This window comes from Zalophus californianus, chromosome 15 (assembly GCF_009762305.2).
Source record: "Zalophus californianus isolate mZalCal1 chromosome 15, mZalCal1.pri.v2, whole genome shotgun sequence".
In the NCBI taxonomy this organism is placed as follows: Eukaryota; Metazoa; Chordata; class Mammalia; order Carnivora; family Otariidae; genus Zalophus; species Zalophus californianus.
The window spans coordinates 10009302-10029197 of NC_045609.1; the positions used below are offsets into that span (position 1 = coordinate 10009302).

General features: G+C 36.0%; 1 pseudogene; it reads right to left on the reverse strand.

Moving 5' to 3' along the window:
- The window catches only part of LOC113920698, a 55938-nt pseudogene extending 47259 nt beyond the window's left edge, over nt 1–8679 (reverse strand).
- Between the last annotated feature and the right edge of the window lie 11217 nt (nt 8680–19896).

A 19896-nucleotide genomic window follows, 5' to 3' on the forward strand; every position in this document is an offset into this window, starting at 1 on the left:
ATCCTACTTAAAAAAACAAAATGGTCTATTCGTTGGGGGGGAGGCGAATTTTTTTCTCTTATGAACTTTGACCTTACAAATGTCAAGAATCTTTTCTCACCTCTTTCAGGTATTGAACTTCAATAATTTCACTATCTGTTACTGACCGATGCTTTCCTTTGTTATTGGATCTTTTTTTAGACTCAATATTGAAGAATACCTGTTTCAAATATTTCAACAATTTTTTAGGTGAGCCTGTTTTAACAGTATTCATCATTTTTATACATCATCATTTCCTTATAAGCTTTCTCTTTGTGGATGGAAAGGTTTTTGTTATCTAGTCTTGTTGTTGTTTTTAGAGCTGCAAAAATCCTGATACTTGATCATCGTAGGCTCCTTCTTTGCATGTCTGCTGGCTCCATTCAATTTTCCTGGATGTTTGGCAATAAGCGTGGCTCGCGGTATTCCATTTCCAAACGTAAAGTGGGCGATGAGTTATTCTTCGATCTTTCCTATCAGATCATTCTGAGTGATGGTAAATTTGTCCAGGTGGGCAGCTATCTTTTCTTCCAAAAGACAATTTTGTACTGTGATCGGCTGGTCTTAGAAAATTTTGAGCTATGCACTGTACTTCAGGAAGTACTTTTCAGATGTGTTTGCACTTAAGGTAATTTCTCATTTGTACCTTAGTATTTAGGGAAATTTATTTAAAAAGAGTGTGGAACTGAATTTGGGTATCTATTATCACTCTTTTTTCTATTCCGTACTCCAGTCATTTGCTGTTCACTACTGAAAAGCCTTCCAGACCAAGTGCCTCTTTTTGTTTTGGACCAAGTGCCTCTTTATGTTACCTTTCAGTATTCAGATAGGGCATGAATCTGATCATGGTCTGAGGTATTTAGTTTTTACTCGGTGAAAGGCCATTTGTTTTTGAGTGTTTTGTACTTTTACATTTAAAAACTGGTTGCATACTGGGGTGCCTGGGTGGCTCAGTTGGTTAAGCGACTGCCTTCGGCTCAGGTCATGATCCTGGAGTCCCGGGATCGAGTCCCGCATCGGGCTCCCTGCTCAGCAGGGAGTCTGCTTCTCCCTCTGACCCTCTTCCCTCTCGTGCTCTCTATCTCTCATTCTCTCTCTCTCAAATAAATAAATAAAATCTTTAAAAAAATAAAAAATAAAAAAATAAAAACTGGTTGCATACTGTGCTCAAGAAGTAAACCAAAAGGAGGTCATTTTATTGGTTTCCATGCAAGCTTACTCAGAGTTTAAAGGAAAATTAATTGGTTAGTACACAGAAAACAAGTGTACTTAAAGTGCATGTACATATACATGAATATATAAAGTGAATATATATATATAATGAATACACGCACATATATGTTTGCTTTTTTATATACGTCTATTTATACACATATACCTGAATTATTGCTAGGTAGAAAATATAATTTCCTTCAGTTGTTATGCCAGTTTTATGGCTGCATTCTTCAAAATTTAACTTCCTGCTGATGATATGTTGAAGATTATACTGAATTAAGAGAAGAAAAATTTTAAGAGCCATTTATTTTGTTCTAATATTTGTGCCAGATTTTAAAATGTTCTCATTTCATTAATTACTGTTTTTCTTAGAGCTTCTTGAAGACCGATTTCTGAGTATTATTCAAAATATAGGCAAATAATGTAGTCTTTTTACTATTTGTTCTTCAAAGATATTATAAAGAGACTTTTCCCCAAATTAATTATTTCTTTTAAAGATTTTATTTATTTATTTGAGAGAAAGAGAGAGAGAGAGCACAAGCAGTGGGGAGAGGCAGAGGGAGAGGGAGAAGCAGACTCCCCTCTGAGCGGGGAGCCTGATGTAGGGCTTGATCCCAGGTCCCTGAGATCACGACCTGAGCTGAAGGCAGTTGCTCAACAGACTGAGCCATCCAGGCACCCACCACAAGGAATTATTAATTGGAATTTGAAGGGGCAAGAAAGAACATTTTCTAAATTTTAAAATTTTGTAATTTTTTCATTGATCTCTTGTGACCAAATGTCTACACATGTCTTTGTATTGGTTAAACTTTATGTCTTTTCATTGTTTTTACTCTGGGATTGACAATCCTACCTACAAGTACTTATATAGGAATTAAAGTAAAGCTAAAAATAATATTTCAGCTCAATTAAAAACTCTCAAAACACTCATAATTTTTACTTAATTTTGTCATACCTGATTCCATTAATTTTCATTTTTCTTTCCTTTTTTTTGTTAAGCTATGTATGACTCATCTTTCTGTATTCAGCGTGAATGTCACCTCCTCAGGGACCCTTCTTTGACCCCAGATTCCACATTTATAAACTCTGATTACGTGCATTTGATTATTTACTCGTTTGTTCTTTTTTTGCCTTGGGATAGCTTGTAAGTTCTAAAGGAGACCCCTTATGTTCTTTTCACCATTTTATCCCTCATCCCTAGTATGGGGCCTTACACACAATACATGGTAAATTGCTGCTAGGAGGGTTCTATGGGCCAAAAAGTAATCACTTATTGACCTCCATAATGCATGTGGTAGAACACATATTGTGGAATTTCAAATCCGTGATGTCACCATTAGGAACATTGCTTCATTATCAATAGCCAGAAGCCAGTAAGGATGATATCCTGAGGGAGTTGACCATCTTTTGATTCTGAATGGACTATTGCAGAAATCTGAGAAGAATTAATTGGCACATAGAGTCACGGGAATGTATTTCTCAAAATGGCATAGGTGTTTCAAGAAATTTAGATGAATGACGGTGATTTTTTGTCAATTTTAATATGTAAGAAGTAAACCAATGAAAGATTGTTGTCAGATTGTCATGGAATGTTGAAAAAAATATATAACCCAACAATGAACAGGCTTCAAAGAAAAAAAGGCACAACTGTGGTTAGAACTTTTGGTTTGTTTTAGGCAGGAGGGTAACTTGGTCTCTGTTATTCCACCTTGACTGTTGACACAAATTCCTTCCTGAACAAGTTTTAACACCAAATTTATACAGAAATTTCCCCAGAGCCTTTCTGCTTTAGAATTGTCAGTGAATGATTGTGGACCGCTATAGTCTTCCCTTGGCCTAAGGCATAGGCTACAAATTCCTAAGGCACAGTCAAGCTCATGCTGGAGAATACTTGTGCTCTGTTGTATTTATTTCTTATAATCACAGTTTTACATTATAGGACCTGTACAAAGTACATTTGTTATCATTTCCACTCTAAGAAAAATATCCTATTCATTTTTATATAAACTATATATTTTTTCTCTGAAAGCATTTATAAAAAATTGATGACATTTCCCAATCATCTCCCAATCGTATTTTATAATCTTGTATATATCTGTAAGGGAACTATCTTAAAGGGTTACTAAATCTATTTCTTGAACTGAAGGTAGTTAGGAGAATCATTAAAATTTCTTTTCAAAATGTAAGAGTAAGTCATGGAGTTTTCAGGATTATTGCTTGTCAAACACTTGTATTATGTGGCAAAATCTTAAAGTAACATTCTGTGTTTCTAAAACACTTTTTTCAGCGTGGCAGCCTTGTTTCTGGTTTGCAGTTCTTCTAATTGCTCTAAGTCTCATGAAAGTAAAAAAATCTATATTTTATTCATTCTCCCTTTAGGGCAATTACTAACTCATTAATTACTAATTTCTCCATCTAATAGTTGTTCATATGTTACAGATTTTCTCATACTAATTCCAGAGAATGTTCCTTCAATTTGTACTTTATAGTCAGAAGTTTCTATTATTTTATTTTTATTGATATGCACATTCCCCCAAACTGTGTGACAAAGTGCCAAGGGGCATCATGGCAAATTCACGGGGCACCGTGGAAACTTTTTAAATTATAAAGAATCACAGTGATACCAGCCATGTTGAACACTCTGTAAGCTACTAGCTTGAGCTAGTTCAAAATTTCAACAGTAGACTGTGATACATTCTTTTGATTAGAATATATCTTTACAAAGCTGAATTTTGGTAGTTGCTCTGATGAATAACAAGGGCCATGCACAAATTGATGTGGACTAGGAAATGGAGACAATGTTGTATAGTCTGATTCTAAGGTTTCAGAAGTTATGAATGCCCACATCTCATATTTCAGTAATTGAGATTTTTTTCAGAGTGAAAGTAAAATATTATTTTGTGTTTAATTCATCGTAATATATATATTTTTAAAGATTTTATTTATTTGAGAGCGAGAGAGCAAGCACGAGCAGGGGCAGGGGACAGAGGGAGAGGAAGAAGCAGACTTCCCGTGGAGCAGGGAGCCGAAGTAGGGCTTGATCCCAGGACCCTGGGATCACAACCTGAACCAAAGACAGATGCTTAACCAACTGAGCCACCCAGGCATCCCTCATCTGTATTATATTTTAAAATACTAAATTGTTATGACATAAGTATTATTAAGTTGTTTAGTGCCATCTACTTAGTGAAGAAACAGATGCTTGCTTTGCTGTAGGGCTTCTGGGATGCTCAGGGGGCTGTGAAATGAGAAGGTGTGGGACCCTCTGTACTGTGTCCTTCTCTGGATGGGCTGTAACAATGAAAGTAATAAGAATGAAAAGTTTTATATATATGTAGTTACATATATATATATATATATATACACACACAAGTATATACAAGCATTTTCTTTGTAAGGAGTATTATATATAGTATTTATCATGCATTCTATAAAGTTATAATGTTAAAATCTTTTTTTTTAAGATTTTATTTATTTGTCAGAGAGAGAGAGCACAAGCAGGTGGAGCAGCAGAAGGAGAGTGAGAAGCAGGCTCCCCACTAAGCAGGGAGCCCAAGGACCTTGGGATCATGACCTGAGCTGAAGGCAGACGCTTAAGCGACTGAGCCATCCAGGTGTCCCAAAAATCTTTTCAACAAAAAAATCTTTTCAAGATTCAGAAAACTGAACCTTTTTCCCCTTAACTGCATAGTTATTAAGTGACAGGCAGTTCTATGTTTTCAACCCGTCTGGACATGATAAAGATACTTACCATCTTTTTCATAACTAAAAGAAAATAGCACATAAAAAATCATTACCCAAATCTCAGAAGTTAGATGTATCCAGAACTAATTTCAAGTTGAGTTTCTTTCTTTCTTTTTTTTTTTTAAGATTTATTTATTTGAGAGAGAGAGCACCTTCACACAGGGGATGGTGCAGAGGGAGAGAGAGAGAAACTCTAGCGGATGACTTGCTGAGCTTGGAGCCCCACGTGGGGCTCGATCTCAAGACCCTGAGATCATGACGTGAACCAAAATCAAGAGTCACACGCTTAACTGACTGTGTCACCCAGGGGCCCTGAGTTTCCTTCTTTTTAAAAAAAAGTTATCTCCAAGTTAAAAGTGAAAGAGAGTGGAAAAGAAAATATTGTTGAGGGCTACACTTTCATAGTGCACGGATCCCTCCCTATCCATGTACTTCAAATTACCAACATCTTTGGTCATCTTACATTTAGTGTTACCTCCACTTTTTATTCAGTCCCATACTTTGTGTTATGTAAGAACCGGCAAATGAAACCACATTAAGACAAATGCCTACTTATTTAGATCTATGTAACATGTCTAAAAAAGGTTCGAGGTAGTGAAATGTGGTAGGAATTAAAATATAATAAATCTTTGTTATACCAATCAAAAAAGCCTTACCTTGTTAACTTGAGCTATGGAACTAATGCAATAATCTGAATTAACAGAAAACAGAAATACAGATTTTATTTAAGAAAATTTACTTTCATTACCTTCAAATACATTAGTGGCTTAAAATAGACTATTACACCATTATCAAGCAGAGACCTTTACTTCCTTATTTAAACTGAAGATTTGTGAAACACATCAACTATAAAAATGTCTCCAACTTAGATTTTGCCAAATACAAAAATGATTCACTAATAATGAGATTATTCAAAAGTACTCTGATTTCCTATACTGTTTCCGATCTCAATGTTTTAATCATTAAAGAAAGTGAATTATGGAACTAAAAAATAGTTCATTCAATTTAATTTTCCTAAGAAGAAATAAACAAAAAGAAATAGAGACAAATGTTCATTAATTTCTGGAATTAAAAAATCATGCGAAATTATAGAATAAAATGCAGAGATCGTAAGTGTATAATTTGATGAATTTGGCAAATAATTACACTTGTTTTACCCTTACACTTTTCAAGATACAGAGCATTGTTATCACCACAGAAATGCCCTGTGTTCCATTCTAAACAACCCCCTTCACCTTGAGAACCAACAGTTATCCTAATTTTTACCACGTAGACTTCTTCTGCTATCTAAAACTTCATAGATGGAATTACATAATACATTCATTTTTATATGGAGATTCCTTTATTCAATACAATGATTATGAGATTTGGCTAGCGTCTTGAACGAATCATTAATTCATTTTTTTTTTTTTTACATCTAAGTAGTTTATTCTATAAATATACCACTATTTATCAATTCCATTGAGGGAGATTTGTAGTTTCAATTATTTTGTTATTATGAATATGGCTGCAAAGCACATTCTTGTGCAAATCTTTTTGTGGGCATATGTTTGAATTTCTTTTGGGTTAATACGTAAGCACTGCCTTGCAGGGAGATAAGTAGGTGTATTTTGTAAGAAACTTCCAGATAGTTAATCAAAGTAGCATTGTATACCCAACGAGTGACATATGAGTTGGACCACTTGATATTGTACTGCAGATCTTTGAAGCTTTATTCTTCTTCATTTAGTCTTATTCTCTGTCTGTTTTTTTGGGGGGAGGCAGGATGGGAGAGGAAATAGATCATTCCTACTGATCTGTCTTCAAGTTCATTGATTCTTTATTCTGCCATCTCAAATCTGCTCTTCAGCTTGTCTAGTGAATTTCTTATTTCAGATAATATATTTACAAGTCCTTGAATATCCATTTTGATGTTTTAAAAAATATTTTCATTTTTCTTTTGGCATTGTTTGAATACCAAACATATTTTCCTTTAATTTGTACTAATAATGGCTGCTTTGAAAACTTTGGCAACTAATCCATCACCTGAAACTATTCAATGTCTATTCCTATTCCAATGCTTTTCTTACCTATATGTGGTTCACATTTTCCTCCCTTTTCCATATCTTGTGATTTGGGGGTAAAAAACAGACATTGTAAATGATATATTATAGAAACCTCTGGAATTTGTGTTGCTTATTTGACAATTATTGTTTTCAGTTCTAGGAGCCAGTGAAATCTGTGTCCCATGCAATGTATAGCAGCTGTTTCAATTGTTATTGCTGTGTAACAAATTATCCTAAAATGTTAAATGGTTTAGAACTATCATTTTATTATGATTATGGATTCTGGGGGTTAGTAATTTGAGAAAATCAAGTCAGGAACCTTGTATCTGCTCCCCTGGGACTAGCTTTTCATCTGTGAAGACTCAAATATTGCTGTAACTTGTTAGCTAAAGGTTGGATTCAAACCATTTATTGCACGGGGCTTGGGATATCCCAGACACCAGAGTTGCTGATGAAATGCCAGTATGTGGACTTTCTAGGGGGTGTGGACTTCTGACACTACAGAAGTCCCAGGGTGGTGAGACCGTTTCTTTAGTGACTTTGAGTTCCAAAGATGAGTGTCTCAGGCAACATGGCAGAAGCTCCTGCCTTTTCTGTCCCACCTTTAGAAGTCATGCAGCATCACTGCCATCACATTCCATGAAACATGAGTCACTAGCTTGCCAACATTCAAGGAAAGGGCAGAGATTCTACCTTTGGATGGGAAGAGGATCAAGGTCATGTTATAGAAAATGATAATGGAAGATATCACTGTGTCTAGGTTACTTGTTTGGTTTTGTGATTTTTTTGTGTGATTCTTTTTTTTTTTTTTTTTGCATATTTGTGTTCTTTGCATACTTCATCATATAAAAAATAGTGGAGTTTGAAGTAGACCACTACCTTGCTTTTATTTTTTCCAAAGAATGTGATTTTTTTTTTCTTATGTGTGCAAGATAAAGGGAGAGGATGCTCTGAAAGATTTTTTTTTAAAGATTTTATTTATTTATTTGAGAGAGAGAGAGAACGAGAGATAGAGAGCACGAGAGGGAAGAGGGTCAGAGGGAGAAGCAGACTCCCCGCTGAGCAGGGAGCCCGATGCGGGACTCGATCCCGGCACTCCAGGATCATGACCTGAGCCGAAGGCAGTCGCTTAACCAACTGAGCCACCCAGGCGCCCTGATCTGACAGATTTTTGCCAAATTTTTATTTTCTTGGGGCCTGCTGGCAGCTTTATTTTTTTTTTTTACTTTTTATTTTTTTAAAGATTTTACTTATTTATTTGACAGAGAAAGATAGCGAGAGCAGGAACACAAGCAGGGGGAGTGGGAGAGGGAGAAGCAGGCTTCCTGCCGAGCAGGGAGCCGGATGTGGGGCTCGATCCCAGGACTCTGGGATCATGACCTGAGCCGAAGGCAGACGCTTAACCACTGAGCCACCCAGGCGCCCCCTGGCGGCAGCTTTAAAGACGCCAAGCTATGTGAGTTCATTTTGCTTTACAATCTCAAGTTACTTGCTTTTTTTCTCAGCAAAATTCAGACATGGTTGTAGGGGAGAATAATTGTAATGCTGTACAAAAAAAAAATTTCAGACTCTAATCCATTACTGCCTGTCCTTTCCTTTGCCAGTGGCCCATCTGTCTCTTCGTCTTTTGCAAGGCTTCTCTTTTACCTGACACCATGTTCGCCCACTAAGGTTGCCTTAAGTTGCTGATTACCTATGAAAGTCTCTTCTCTCTGGAAACCAGTTTATCAAGAATTGTTTTTGTGTGTGTCCACTGCTTTTGACAGTCCTATTCATAAGAATGTTTTATTTTTTCTGGATTTTTCTTGGTGTTACCAGATGAGTAAATGTCTTTTGTACCCTTCTCCATTTGAATCATAAGAAAAACCTGTTTACTCAGTTTTAATGTGACAAAATTTTCAAAAGATAGACACAAACTTGTAGAAAAGACATTTTTTTCTTGTCAAACCCCCTCCCACCTTCTAAATCTCCAGAAGTTTTTTTCTTACTGTTTTATTTTTATTTTTTTATTTTATGTTATTTATTTATTTTTTTAAAGATTTTATTTATTCATTTCAGACACAGAGATACAGAGAGAGAGAGAGAGAGCATGAGCAGAGAGAGGCAGATGGAGAGGGAGAAGTGGGCTCCACGCTGAGCCAGGAGACTGACGTGGGGCTCGATCCCACAACCCTGGGATCATGACCTGAGCCGAAGGCAGACGCTTAACCATCTGAGCCACCCAGGCGCCCCTTTTTCTTACTGTTTTAGACAGAAAGAATAGTCTATATATATTTATTTTTCCAACAAATAAATCAATTAACATATTTTCATTACTTCTCACATAATCAAACAAGCAAAGGAATCTCTGCTTGGTCAGGACATTCAAGATTACAATTTATTTTGTAATATGACTTACCAGAACAAAGATAAAAGAACATATGAGCAGTTGACTTGGGTTGATGCTATATAACCATAGGAGTGCCTGGAAGGTACTCTTTCCATATTAAAAAAGATTTAAAAAATCCTAGGTTGCTCCCCGAATGGATTTAACTTGCAGGATTTCTAATTTATTTGATTGCAGAACCCAATCTTGTAGAGTTTTGGGAAACCAGTGTTCTCAGAAAACACTTTTGAAAAATATTCTATGTGAATTCTGAGAATGGAAAAATACTTTAGGGATAAAGTCCTCAGCAGGAATTCCCAAACAAAGCAGAAACTTCAGGTAAACCTTAAGAAGGTAGAAAGATTGGAAGAGAGGGAAGAGAGAGGTGATGACAATTCCAGATAAATTTTGTGGGAGGTGGAGCAGCTGAGGAAGAGGGAGCAGGTGTAGCATTAAGAGCCTGGGCTTGGGAATTGGGTTCAGTTGGATCGGATGCAAATTTTGTCACTGAATTGGTTTGATGACCCAAGCCATTTAAATTCACTGAGACTGAGTTTTTGTTCTGTGCTATTGGCAGTGCCATTCCCCTCCCAGGCTGTCATATGGTTTAAATTAGATCTCAGTGTTAGGTTGGAGCAAATGCTAGCATGCCGGGACACTCAAAAATGTTAGTTTCCTTCTTTCCCCAGTGAAGCAAAAGAAACAAAATATGAGAAAGTGGAAATTGAACAGGAGGTGAAATTAGTCTAAGAATTGTTATTCTTAGAATAACAGTTTTAGAATGTTTTGCTAGTATTACTTAGGTCCAAATCCTTATGACCACTGACATAGTACAGTAAGAACAAGCCATTCTTTTTCTCAAATCGGCAACATTACTCTAATTAGGTCACTCGTCTATCGAGTATGCTTCCAGAACAAATACTGATGATGCTTAAATTCTGATATATAACCTGAATTGAACGCTGTTTACTCTACAAGGAATACATACCTTAAACCAAACCTAGTGCTTTGGCTAATTCCTGATCACTTTCACCTAAACTGCACTTCCTGTTTGTTCTCCTCTTTACCGCAGTCTTCTTGCTTGTACCCCCTGAATCTCTGTCTCCTCTCAAATTCTTCACTTACCTGAATTGATCCTTTTACCTCTGCTGGGTGAGTTTACCCACTCTTTTGGTTTCAGCCATACAATGATCTCTCCAAAATTGATGTTTCAGTCATCAGCTTTGAAGTTTTATACCTAACTTTCCAATTTATACCAGAAATCTCCTGCTGCAAAACAGAGAGGGCACCTCACATGTGCCTATTTTAAAATTTATGATCCACAATCTTCCTTTCCCTCTGTATCCAAGTCAAGACCTGATTGTAGTCCACCTTACTGAATAGCAGCCTTAGCCACCAGTAGCTCAAGCTAGAATGCTGGAAATCATTCATAATTTTCCTCTTTTCCTCTTGTCTTTGCTAATCCACACGCTTCCCTCCAGCTAAGTACGAAGTCCTTTTGATGCTACTATCTCAACACTTCTTGAATTTAGTCATTTGAAGAAGGATGTGAAATTGCATGACGGAAAAGAAGATTTACTGGTAATATCTCAAGTTCTTCACCACATCGAAGACCCTATTTTTCCATTTTGATGGCTCAGAGACGTTATCTTGTCAGGAACCAGAGTCAGCAAACCATGAGAAACTGACTTGCTTAGACAGAAGGGGGAACTAAGGAGTGGAACGGACCATTAATAAATTCACAACGAGAAAATACTTATGACCTATTTCCCCCTTGCGCTCTTTGGATATCTTCTTTTGTTATTTATTTTTTTCCCTTTAGGGGTATTCATAACATTATTTCTAATAATGTACTCATATCACAACAAAGTTGAACATGCTAGTAAGGGCAGGCTGCCTAATGCTACATCCTATTGGCAGACTCAGGAGTGATTATTTTGTCATATTCAAGTTATTATTTAAGCTAGTGGGTTTTGACCAAATTCTTCCACTATGTGTTACTTTCATAATTTAAAGATCAAAGAGCAATCTATTTTTCCTCATTCAATAGGATTTGTCGGACAGCATGCCATGTACTTACGTTTCACCATAATTTTATAACACCACTGCTATCTGATTTCTATACAACTTCCAGTCAGATCTCCCTATGAAAAATCTTGCCACTCTCCAACTCTTTTTTTCCTTTGCCACCAGGGTGAACTTTCTAAAATGCAAATCTGCCCTTGTGACGTCCTACTGCAACTTCTTTAATTGCTTCCTGTCACCTTCATGATAAAGTCTGTCCTGCTTAGAATGCCACAAGGGCCCTTTGGGATCAGCCCTTTGTCATCTCTCCCATCCCCACTCACAGATGTGTGTTTTTCCTCACTAAAACATGTACAGACTGCCACAAATGTTTCATTTTCTCTTTGCCTCTGGTCCTTTCAATGCAATAACTCTTTTTGGTTTGAATGCCCTGATCTCTTAAGAGAGAGAGTTCAGCTCATCCTTAAGGACTCCCTCCAGAGCTTTCTCTTATAGAAAACTCTTCTTGACTCCTGATTCCCTGATGCCTCCGGACTGCCTATATGATGTTGCATGTAAGTCTGTTGATGTATTTCTCTTTCATGCAGTCCTCTCATTAATATCTGACTCCCTGGCAAGATTCTTGAGAGCACAGACTTGGCTTTAGGCTTGTGGTCACCCTACTGTTTATACAATGCTGAACATACAGTAAGCACGTGATAAATGTTTACTGAATAAATGACTTAAGTACCTGGTTAATCATTCAACAAATAAATAAAATAAATCATTCATATCTTTGTCCTTCTAAGTAGGAGTTTGTTTTCCCTATGATTCTGCCTCCAGAAATAATGTCTTATATCCCTTTTATGTCTTTTACACTACCTAGCAGAGTGTTGGCCATGTAGTAAATGCTCAATAAATCATTTCCAGTGGATAGATTATTATTTCACATTGTATAGTTTACTTAGTTAACATTTTTGTAGTTGTGCATATATATTTAATTTATACTATGTTTCTCAGACTAGTAATAAAAACATAAACATATCCGAAATGAATATAAACCTGAAAGAATGTTCTTTTTTTTTAAGATTTTATTTATTTCTTTAAAGAGAAAGCACAAGCAGGGGGAGGGGCAGAGGAAGAGAATCCCAAGCAGACTCCCCACTGAGCGCTGAGCGCAACTCCTGACTCAATCTCATGACCCTGAGATCGTGACCTGAGCCAAAATCAAGAGTCAGATGCTTAACTGACTGAGTCACCCAGGTGCCCCAGAATGTTATTAATTAAGTAGTGGCTACTTTTCATGATAGAGGCCCATGAACTGCATCAAGTATTCTACAACCATTGAAGTCATACCTTTTTCGCATATGCCCTCTTTGTTCAACAGGGAAGAATAGTTACCAAACTCATAAATGATTTTTGATAGTAAAATCCCCTAGGTAACCATTACTTTAAGTTAAGCTTTATATTTTGATGAAAGGTCAGACATGTGAGATATTTGTGTGAGATGGAAACTGTGGGATGAAAGCTTGCTTACAAAATTCAAACGCACTTTATCAGTGAATTTGAAGGGACTTATTTAAAAATGAAACTCTTAGAAAGCAAGATGAGATTGTAAATAGTTGTTTCTGATTTTGCAGTAAAAATAAGATAGGACGAAATAAGTGGCTTTAGACAAATACACAAAAACCTGCTTGCCAGGATGGAATGCCTCTTCGATAATTTGCATTTTTTTCTCTTGGTGCCGTATTATCACAAACGTGGTGGCTTAAAACAACAAATGTATTATCTCACGGTTTATATAAGTCAAGAGTCTTGGTGGGTTGGACCGGGTTCCCTGCTTAGGGTCTCTGAATGGTGAAGTCAAGGTGCTGTCAGACCTTCCTTCCTGAAGACTCTGGGGAAGAATTCATTTGCAAGCTCATTCTGGGTGTTGGCCGAACTCAGGTCCTGGCAGTTGTAGGACCAAGGTCCTGTTTCCTTGCTGGCTGTCAGCCAGGCTTTGCTTATGGAGGATGCCCATATTCCTTTTTAAGCTTTCCATATTTCCTACAATGGTGGTTCAAGTTCCTCTCACATTTTGAAACTCTCTGACTTCCCTTCTGTTACATACGTCTTGCCTGCAGCTAGAGAAAGTTCTTTGCTTTGAAGAGGTCATGCGATTAGGTTCGGCCCACCTGGATAATCCAGGATGATCCCTCAATTTTAAGAGCCACATACTTAATTACATCTACAAATCCCCTCTTGCACTGTAATGAAACATTTACAGATTCCAGAGATTAAGGTGTGGACATCTTCAGGCAGCCATTTTTCTTACCAAATAATCTGTGATTTTTGAATGGGAGTAGAAAGCTTTACCTCAACCCGAACTCTCTTAGGGCTTGGGAGATTTGGTGATAGAGCCAGTGAATTATCTCAATTACTTTTTTTTGAGGAATATGTATTTAACTTTAATCCATCATTTTAATTAATATTTCCACTTAAGTACTTAGATTTATAAATTTTGCAAAATATTTTATTTATGTATTTCAGAGAGAGAGAGAGCATGAGTCGGGGCTGGAGGGACATAAGCAGGCTCCCTGCTTAGCATGGGGCTTGAAGCTGGGACCCCGGGATCATGACCCTGAGCTAAAGGCAGATGCTTAACCGACCGAGGCCCCAGGTGCCCTTAGATCTGTAGATTTTTAATGCCGAGACCCAGAATTTCAATGTTATATCCATATGTAATTATTTTCAATAAAAATAGTTAAATTTTCATATTATATGTTAAACAGGATGAATGGAGTCAGTCTAAAATATAGTTCACCAAGACTCACTTTGAAATGCAAGCTAGTACTGAAGTAGCCAAAAGAAGAGCTGGGACCAAAACATGTGGAGAGATAGGGATCTGAACATCCTTGACTCAATAGATTGTATTCACATCATTGAGAGCTGGTTCGAGTTCTTCTGTGAGAAACTCGTGGGTTTCCAGAGAAGAGATGGGATTATAGGGCAAATCTCTCTTTGAGATAAGTTTTGCTAAAGAAACAGAAGTTTGAAAATCTCTGAAGCGAACAATTAATATAAATTTTTTTGATACATGTTTTTCATAAGTTGTAACTTAAAACACTTGGCAGTATTCGAATATAGAAAAATGATAAACAACCTACAGATTTTTACAGGGTTCAGTCTTTTTCTTTTTTTAAGATTTTATTTATTTATTTAACACACAGAGAGAGAGCAAGAGAGCACATGCTGGGGGAGCAGCAGAGAGAGAGGGAGAAGCAGGATCTCGGCTGAGCAGGGACCCCGACTTGGAGGTAGATCCCAGGACCCTGGGATCATGATGCTTAACAGACTGAGCCACCCAGGCGCTCCCTACAATGTTTAGTCTTAAGGGAATCAAAGATAGGTGATAAATTTATGTTGTCATTTGGTGGGAATCGTATATGTGAAAATAATCCAGCAGGAACTGCTAACATCCATTTCTCACCATTTGTCCGTCCTTCTAAGTAAAACTGGGCAATGATGGAGCATGCCTTTGACAGGCTGTACTCGGTTGGTTTACCCGCTTTCATGTTTTAACCTCGGAGAGCTAACCTCTGCCACTTAGCACATCATTGGGAGCCTTTCAGAATCATGCAGGCTAGGAATCACTGAAAACAGCATGTTGGGGATGATTTGGGTTATTAAACATAAACTTGATTTTGATACTTTTATTGGAAATGTGTACCAGACATTTCACGCTGTGCTGCCACTGACCTATGATGAAGTGGGGCAATACCACTGTTCTTCTAGTATTTCCAAAGCTTGCAGAGTATTGCTGAGTGTGAATGTAACATTTTCTTAGTCAAGAGGGGCCAAACTGGGGCGCCTGGGTGGCTCAGTTGGTTGGGCGACTGCCTTCGGCTCAGGTCATGATCCCAGAGTCCCAGGATCGAGTCCCGCATCGGGATCCCCGCTCGGCGGGGAGTCAGCTTCTCCCTCTGACCCTCTTCCCTCTCGTGCTCTCAGAGTCTCTATCTCTCATTCTCTCTTTCATATAAATAAATAAATAAATAAATAAATAAATAAATAAATAAATAAATCTTAAAAAATAGAAAAACAAAAACCATGCGTCTCCAGTATTGAGCCACGTTTTTTGATAAAGCTACAGGTAATGAGTGTTCTGTTAGTAATGAGGCTACTGCTTGATCTCCTTTCTGATTCTCCTGTCTTATTTTTAAAACTCGTTTTGGAGGCGCCTGGGTGGCTCAGTCATTAAGCTTCTGCCTTCGGCTCAGGTCATGATCCCGGAGTCCCGGGATCGAGTCCCACATCGGGACAGGAAATACTGGATCACAAAGGTCAAATATTCTCTCAGGTTCTCTTGGAAAACTTGCTGGTTAATATTCAATATTTTACAATTCCCATTACATAGAAAACTTGAAGTAAGGCCTTTAAGCTTTATTAAATGGACCCAAACCTAAGGAACAGAGAGTTAATAAAGGAAGCCAAAAAGAAAAAGAAACAACATGAAACATTGTCCCTCTAAGATAACTTTATTAATAAATTATACTTTGCTCATGTATGTCCAGCTTTATGCATTAAGATTATGTTTATTTTATACTAACATGAAAGCTGAAAATATGACCTCATTCTTTATATTTATTACAATGCATGTTTATGGAAATACCTTTTTTATGTTTATTGATCACTTGTATTTCTTCTTCTGCGATAGATCGATCCAATTGCCTATTTTTCTACTGGGCACTTGTTCTTTCCTTACATATTTGTAGGATCTTTTGATTTATTGGGGTTATTAGGTTTTATCTGTGACACATGTAACAAATGCTTTTTACCAGGAGCTGATTGTCTGAATCAGTTTTATTTATGGGGTTTTACACTGAATACATTTCATAATCTTATTTATTCATTTCTATCTTTTTAATCATGCTCAAGAAGATCTTTTTATCATAATTAAAAATCTTCACATATGTACTTCTACTTCTATGTCTTCGTATTTTACATATAAATACTCAGTCTATCTGGATATTATTTTGGTGTTGGAGATGTATTTTCTAAAATAGCATAACCAAAAACTATTAATTAAATATATTGACAAAGTTATCATTTCTTTTTAATCTAAAATGATGACTTACTGTAGACTAAAATTTGTATATTCTTGAATCTGGTTCTTGACTTTATTTATTCTCATATTATGAGCCAAGAACATACTCTTTTGATTAATTAGTTTTCTACTTTAAATAAGTGGTAGAGCTTATTCCCTATTATTTAAGCTAAAATTTCAGAAATTTCCTGACTTTTCTTTCATGTTTATTCTTTTGCATAAATTTAATCTGTATTTTTAAGGTCCATCAGTATTAGATTGATATTATAACTGGAATTATCTTAAGTTTTTAGATTTATTTTGGAGATAATTGAGTCCCTTCTTTAGTCCTCCTATCTCTCTGAGAAACACCCCACTTTCTACTGGTAGATGTTTTTCCATACATATATTACTATACCATATGTCTATCCAGGTCATATCTATTTGATTTAGAATAGGTCTACTAGCATCTACTTTTGTAAAGAAATCTGAAAATACTTTTATTATTTTTAACCTCTGCATTTAGCAGAATTTTCTCTATATCTCAATAATTCTGTTAGTTCTTGAAACCAAATACTTTATTAATTATTAAGTTATAATCTAGGCGCTACCTGTTGATGATTAATTTTATACAATGAACTCCTTTGAACTTATAGTTCAGGAAGATTTGTATTTCTACTCTTGCTCTTTATATTGTGAATCTGGTCTTCCCTCTTCAAGAAAACATATCTGTATGCTAGCTTTTCATTGCCTGTAACCCTTCATTAATGTCTTCTCCGTAATGGCTTCCACATTGTTCTTACATTCCTCTCTATGTGTGAGATTTTCTCAATGCCATTCTCCTCATCATTGATCCAAATTCTGGCACTATTGATTTTACTCTTTATTTCTTGTATGTCATTTTCTGCCATTATAGTTTTTCTGTTTTTTAAAATCATCTCATATCTCACTACATTCTGTTTTAAAACATTACATAGTAGGATTCAGACCACCTCCACACAATTTTTTTCACATATCACAGAAAATATTGATTTGTATTTCCCCTTTAACTATGTTTTAAATATTTTCATAAATGCTTTCTTAGTTCTTCAGAGGAAAAAAATTACCTGGATAAATACATGTGTTATAACCATGTAGTAAAAGCAACAATATATTCTAAAAGAATGGAAGATGATGATCTTTCCTTATAATGTGTACTGATAATGCAATAGTACTCAATTAAATAAAGAGATATAAATGAATCAAAGCTTCTTAAACATATCACCCTTTTCTCCCACACATCTATCAAAATGTCAATTAAACTTCAGAATCTATATTTAGTTCACAGAAAATAATGAGTTGTTATAATTATATCTAGCATAATTCATTCACCTACATGGAACATTTTACCAGAAAGGCAGAAATCATCACATTCCCTGGCTGGTTACATTGACATCATGCCTCAAGCTTAGAATCTGCCATAAAGAAACCATCTTATAGAGTACTTGTATACTTTAATCAAAGTAAGTAGACTTTTTATAAAATTTAACATACAGAAATAAAATTACATGCGTTATCTCACTTGACTTGCTCTTGAAAAAACCAAAGTGGCCCTTATTACCATTTTTATCAACCCTGTTTGTGATGGTTAATTTTATAGGTGAACTTGACTTGGCCATAGGTTGCTCAGATATATGGTTAGGTATTATTTCAGTGTGTCTCTGTGAGTGTGTTTCTGGAAGAGATTAGCATTTGAATCTGTAGACTGAGTTTAAGCAGACTGTTCCCCACTGTGGGTGGGCATCATGCACTGAGGGACTGAATAGAAAAAATAGATGGGGGAAAGTAGAATTCTGTCTTTCTGCTTGAATGCCTGAGCTGGAACACTGGTATTGTACCTTTGGACAGTTACTTACAACATAGGTGCTCCTGGTTCTCAGGTCTTCAGACTTGGACTAGAAATATACTACTAGCTTTCCTGGGTCTCCAACTTGCAGGTGATAGACCATGGGACTTCTCAGCCTCCATAATCACATGAACTAATTCCTTACAATAAATCTCTTTATATATCTATGGCTATGTTTGTCTATCTACCTACCTACCTACCTATATATCTCTATCTTCCTATTTATAAATCACATATATATATATATATATATATATATATATATATATATATATATTCCTGTTTCTCTGGAGAACCATGACTAACACTCTATTTTTCAGATGATGAAAGATAGGCTCAAATTGTATGTATCCTAGGGAACTCAGCTAGTTTAGAGATGACATTAGTGCTCAAACAAATGTCTTTAGACTCTGAAATAATGACCCCTTCCATTGTAGTAGGTGCTTCTCAATAAAGGCGATGCTCCCAGCTTTTATAAGTCATGAAAGATTACATTTTTTATAGATGGAGAGAAAATATATTTGAGCAAATGCACCAACACTCTGTCCCTTATGACTAAATATTCTATTTTCTCTGTAGGCAGCTGAGATTGGAGACTATAGCAAAGTAGAAAAATAACTGGATCCCAAAAAAACTTAAACCTTGGCTTCATCAGTCCCATGCTTTAACTAACTGAAATAAGTAACAGCTAGTAGTATCTTGGTGTTTTGACCCATCAAAAAAGTGGAGAATAAGACAGTTATGCCTAGTTAGATTTAAAAATTGCTTTGCTTTTATATCATTTTTTGTTCTATATCATTTAGAATTCCTCCCTTTAAAATATAAATCCTTGTAGGGAAAAGTTGGTTACTGTCAGAGCTGAACCATTGGGTTTACAGAGCTCAAATCTGAGTTACTACCCTTCTAAATTCTTCAGTAGAAGTTTCCCATAAGGTCTAACTCAAACAAAAATGTAAATACTTTCCACAGTGAATCCTAATTTCTGACCTAAATGCAATTCACAGAACTCTCTGAAGCTTTTGTTCTTAAAAGACTCAGGCTAGGGTCAGCTGACATGGAAATCAATCCAACAGGGCAAAGACAGCTAAAAATGATTATATTAAAACTGACAGGGAGACACAATAAAAAACAAACCAGAAACCTTGAAATGTCTTGGGAGTACTTTTCTAAGTTCCAAAACCAAATTATCTTTTACTCTTTAAGGAAAATTAAACATGAGTTATTTATGTAATGTTTTACATTTTGTTTTTTGAAATGCTTTTTAAATAAATTTGTATTCTAAAGTGGAGTATTTAAATGACCATATGGAAAACTTGGTCATCCAAACATAAACCACTAAAATATATCAGCAACTGAGGTAAATTAATTTGACTTTAATTGGTTAAATTAGTATTGATTTTCTTTCTAAGTTAAAAATCATTGATTAAAGGAGGTAATGCAATTTCTTAGAAAAGCCTGAGGAAATTAGGATTCTAAGGCAAAATCACACATACCAGACAATTTGGATTCATTTTCCTGAAGTTGTTGGCTTTCTAATGCTTACTATTCTAGA